This window comes from Solanum pennellii, chromosome 5, assembly GCF_001406875.1.
Source record: "Solanum pennellii chromosome 5, SPENNV200".
NCBI classification, from domain to species: domain Eukaryota; kingdom Viridiplantae; phylum Streptophyta; class Magnoliopsida; order Solanales; family Solanaceae; genus Solanum; species Solanum pennellii.
The window spans coordinates 75,336,520-75,342,705 of record NC_028641.1 but is presented as its reverse complement, the minus strand read 5'-3'; positions in this window follow the sequence as shown (position 1 = coordinate 75,342,705).

Genomic DNA, 6,186 nt, shown 5'->3' with positions numbered 1-6,186 from the left:
CCCAAAGTCTATTAAAAAATATTAAGGTTAAAAAGAAGTCAAGTTTATTTATATATACCAGACTTCATATATTTGAACTGGATATCTACGAAAGTGTAATTTCGATATAACTTGTTCATCGATCAAAACGAGTCCGATCCTTTGTTGGAATAGATGTAATGATATTGTCAAATCATCTTTAAATTTTTTCAAATTACGTACGTTTGATGGGGTATAACACAATATGCACCACAAAATATTGTCATGAATTATTATGGATAAAGTTTTTCAACAAAAAGGCCCCCAAAATGGTGGAAAAGTTTACTGCATAATGATGTTATGATTTATTTTTTTGGTGTTATATATATTTATCTTTATATTTATTGTATTGTTCGTTCGTTTTTGTCATAAGTGTTATCTTAATAAATGTTATATAGTTTATTAAAAATTAAACACTATATTTAAGAAGATGGAGAATAAGAGGATTGTTGAAAAATATACTCCTAATTTTTCATCTTGAATTTCTAACGTTATTTATTTTTGGATAATGTTTTTTATGTAAATGATATTTATTTTAAGATGAAATATTTGAATTATTTATTTATTTTTTTGAGAAAATTGCAGACTCAATGGTGGAATATGAGTGAAAGGACATTTGGATAATATAGTACTAATAATGAGTTATTAAATTGAATAATATAGTATTATTTTAATATTAATAAAAGTATTTTTCAAATAGATTAATTAAACATATTTTACTATTTCTTACTCTTTAAGTCTCAAAAAATAACAAAACATATTTTTCAAAAACAATATATTTTGAAAATTTGATCAAAACAACGATATAATTAAAGTTAAAAAAACATCACTAAATAGTGGTTAAGTAATGAAAATTTATACATATGAAAAAATAATATCATATTATTATTGATTTAGTATAAACATTTTACATGAATAATATTTTTTTTATATTTATCGTAAATAATTTCTTTAAAGACTTGAAAACGGAAAAATGTGAACAAAATAAAAGAGGTTCCATATTAGGGGATGTGTGCCACACGAGTGTAAGTTTTAATTCCTAATTTATATTTATAAAAAAGTTTTTGTTTACATATATGTTATTGTGATATTATTGGCAAATTGCACATATATAAAGTATGAAAGTGTTGTTCATATAAGAAAATAAGTTTTAAACTTTTAGTAACGTGCTTTAAAATCGTGTGATCCTAAAGTTTAAGACATATAATATTATTGATGGATTGAGTTATTATAACTGATATTAGAGTTATTTTGTATGCAATATTCTTGAATGGTGATAGAGCAAAATTTAGCGTTTAAATGAGTTTAGACAAAATTCTTTAAAGACGGTCCATGAAGCAACCCAAATAATTAATCACATCGGCAACACATGGATAATTGACACATTCAGAAATAAAGTTTTTTTAAACCTTAATAATATGTTTTAAAATTGTATAATAACTTTTAAAATCATACGAAACTATATTAAACGTGAACAATATCACTAAAAAATTGAGCAATTACAACTAGTAATAAAATTCTAAATTAAATTATATTGATGAAACAATAATAAATAAGTGAGTTGAACATCCAAATAATTCTTTTCTCTTTTTTTTGGTATATTGTTTTTTTTAGGTACAATTAGATAGTTACAACCAAAAGAATTAGTACCAATTGTCATCAATAATTTTAATTAAGTTTCACCCACTGGTTTGGATGGCAACTTGACAATAGTAGAAATGACATTGAAGTAAAACCCTTATTCTGTTGTTTTCCCTTGATTGACTCGGACTGATATTGAAGTTTGATTAATTTAAATTCGTGTTACATATAATTCATTCAGAAAAATGCATGATTCATATCAAAGATATTTTATACGTAAGACTCGAAATCAAGACTTCTAACATATTTAAACAGTTTTATCTGATGTATCATTAAAATGTTTTTATGCTTAAATTTTAAAATGAAGACTTCTAATCTAATTAAAAAAGAAACAATTTCATCGATCGCAACGATTGAGTCATTATAGGAGTAGTACATCTAAAGAACTAGTACCAATTGCCATCAATTATAATAACTAGTACAAGTACTATCAAGTGGATGAGTGGAGAACAAAAGTTTGTGCTCCCTCCATTGTTTCCCTTTTGCTTACATCTAATCTACATATACATCTCCATAGAACACTTGAATGATAATAATTATTTTATTTTATAGTTTTTTTTTAAAAAGTAACAAAATATATAGTTTGGTAGAACGTGGGTCTCTAAAATCTAATATCGTAAGTTTAATTTCTACATAGCTTGACTTTTTGTTTTCGATATTGAATCAGAATAAAATAGATTGATTCAGTAACTTTCACAATAACTGAAATTTAACCTCTTATGTCTATGAATTAAAGAAATGAGGAGTTGAAAGTCACGTAAGGAGAGGATTTTCAGTGCTCGATCTACAGTTGGGTCCCGTGGTTAGGTAGAATATATAGTCCAAAAAAATAATCTATACACACAAACCCAATCTCGTGGGGTGTGTTTGATACGAAGAAAAATGATTTTTATAATATTAATTTTAAAAAAACAGTAATATTGTTTTCCAGACAACACAGTTATCCATAACTAACAATTAAAACCATTTAAATTATATCAACGGAAGACCAAGAAGAGCAGAAATACTTAGATTAAAAGAAGATGGTAAGTGTTATGCTCATTTATTTTATTGTAAAATAAAAATTTCAGGTTCGAGCTGTAAAAAAAATCATCTTTAAAATAAAAAATGTTTTATTTTCAGAATATAACTTTATGATACAAATTTAAATTTATCGGACCCAAAAATATATTCAAATGCCTATACAAGGGGGAAAAAGGTGATTTTTTTGGTAATTAAAAAAAAAGAAAAAAAAGGTGATTTATTTTAAGATTCAAAATGGTTTCATTTTCAAAAGTAAAACGCGTAATTGAATAAGAAATACAAAAGCAACAATAGCTTAAAATAATATAATAGAACAACTTGTTCTATTTCTCCAAACAAAATTAATTTCAAACATTTACTATGATAGTGATTCCCATGTGCTATTTCTTTTTTCCTTTTAATTCGGTATTTAATATTTGCGTTAAAGCGTAATATCTTATTAAGAAGTACTTTCTATTAATGAAAAAATTCATATACGTAGCTCGAACCATCTCCGATTAAGAGAGGAGTAACTCCATCCACTCATATGCTATTTTTCTTTAAATTATTGAAATGAGGTATCTAACTTAAGCTTCCAAATTTAAAAGACCCAATTTTTTAGTAATAACAAAATTATTATAAGCTTTTTTAAAATAATAAATATGTATGATTATCTTTTCATTTATTTATCTTTTTTTTAGTACTTTTCGAAACATTAAATAATATTTCCTTCTTTTTTTTTTCCTTCAATTTTCAAACTTAACTTTTGCCTGATATGTTCAAGATCACAAGAGTAAAAAAATATTTTGATATAGTATATAATAGATTTTTATTATTTATATTCTTCGATTTTTTCATTTGTTTTTTTTCACATTCCGTGTTTTTGTTTAAAGAAATAAAATATTTTCTACCAAATAAAACTTCATATATAACTTAATAAAATTTCTGATTTTTAATTATAATCTTGGATGGTCTCACCACATGAATTATCTCCCTTCAATTGAAAAATGTTTTATTTGAAAATTATAGTGTTAAAATAATATGTTTTTCTTTTTTTGTTCTTTTCTTGTTTGTATGTATATATATAAAGAAAAGTTTTAGTATGGACAAATTACATGTGACTCAAATTTTGAAAGATAAAAATAATTAAATAGTAAATGAAAGATATAAAAAAGGAGACAAATAAAAAGTTCAATTCACTATTAATATTTTTATTAAGGAACTTTATGGGTGAGGAGGAGTACGATTAATTTGTTTGTATAATAATTTTAAAAAATAATTAACAAGATAGTCTTCTCATGTATTTTCATTGTGACCTGACTCGATTTTAATTTTAAATTTGATCAAATAATGTAATAGACAGTTTTCACAAAATTGCGATTAAACTTTATTTTTTTATTCTATATCCAGTTTATGAATATAAATATATGTCCTTCCATCTTATACTTCATCGAATATTAAGACGAGATTAAAAAATATAATAAACTCGAATTTATCTGAACTCCTCTCTTTGTTTTGTTTCAATTTAGGATTTCACATTTAATTTTCGAGTATAGGTCGCTAACTAAAACTATTTTAGCAGGTTCAAATCTCAAGCGTTACATTTGTGTTATGCTAGATCTTCTTATTAGATTTCTTAAGTTCAAAATTCGATTCATCTGAAGTCTAGAGAGAAAAACAAGATTTAAACTTTATGAATTCTTATAACGGTCTCAAATTTATCAATATATTTAATATCATGATAACTATTTGATAAATTTCACACGTATATAAAAAATTTTGAATTTACATAAAATTCGTAACTAACACGATCTAAAAAATAATTAAAAAATGAGAGGACTTAGGTTGAGGTTGCACATGGAAATGGACATGGACATCCTTTATGTTAGTGTATTCTAGTCAAACATCATAAGGGATCCACGACAAGGATCCAATAATGAAATATGGGCCTCTTTGTTTTTATTTATTTCTAATATATCAATTCAAATTATTGAATTAAAATATCGACATTCAGATATTTGATACGTTTATTGAGATTCAATTAAATTTGAATTCAAATATGTAATAAAAATTCCGCATAAAAGTAAAATACTCTCGAATAAACACTTCCTTCATCTTGCAAGCATTAAAAAAAAAAAAAGACTACCATTCTTGCTTTTACTATAGTTCGTTATTCATTGTTTTTTTCTATGAAAAAATTACTCGAATTAAAGATATGCCACCACATACGAAAAAATTCATAGTATAGTGATATTATACAATTTTATACCAAATATACACTTAAACATATATCTAAAAACTTTGATTTTTACTTTTCACACATATTTAATAAATACGCACGCGCGCATATATATATATATATATATATATATATAGAGAGAGAGAGAGAGAGAGAGAGAGTTAACCACACATATATATGCATACAATTGCAATCAAATATGATCATTACATCAAAAATAATCATTAGCGATAATTAAATATTAATTGCAGCTAAATATGTATATTTAGCGACAATTAACACTCTTTGCATATGTGCCCTAAAGTCTTTAGCGACATTGGTTCTGATGACACTTAGCTTATGCCTGTAAAGGCTTTAGCACTCTTTATTAATGTCAATATTTAATACGGTTAAAAGTTATTTTTGTTGTAATGTGTATAGCGCGATTTTAAGTTATTTAAAAAGTATTTATTTGCATATTAAATGTCATTTATTCTACAATTGTAACCTGAACAAATTGTGTTGGGCCAGTTATATTTTGTTCCAGTTGAGTCCTATCTAATATATTATAGAAATATAGACGTCAAAGTAGAAGTTGGAAAGAATCTTCGACATTATAAGAAATTAATTATTATTATTATTTGACTAATGACTTTTATTATAATAATCTAGTCATATTATACAAAGAAAAATTCATAAGTAGCAGTATTAGCGTGTGTATACATATAATAATAATTGAAATATGGTGCGTATATGTCAAATGTATATTTTTTTGTTGTCTCTATTGAGAAAGTGATCACTATTAAAGTTTTTAGATATAAAAATAGGGAATTTTATCAAAACAGCAATATGTTAGTTTTTTTGGTGACACAGTAACAATATTTCTATATTTAGTAATACTAGCATGTTTTAGTTAGTTTACATTAGGAATACCGTATTTTTTCTTTTAATATGATATGTATATTTATAAAAAAAAATTATAGAAAAAATGGAAATTAAAATATAAAAAAGGTAAGTAGTATTAATAATCCTTCAGTTACTTTTTAAAAGCTGTACTTCTGGCATATATTAAGTTGAACGTTTTTTTTCTTCTTCCCTATTCTTCATATTTAAAAAAAGAATACAAACAAATTTGTCTCCTCTATTATTCAATTGATAAAGAAGCTTTATTATACAATTCGAATTCTGCAAATATAATCGAATTCACATACACAACCTTTGCAGTTACTTGTATTCCATTTGAATTATATTTATAATATAATATAAATTATATTTTGTAACATTTTAATGAATACAAATTTTTTTTT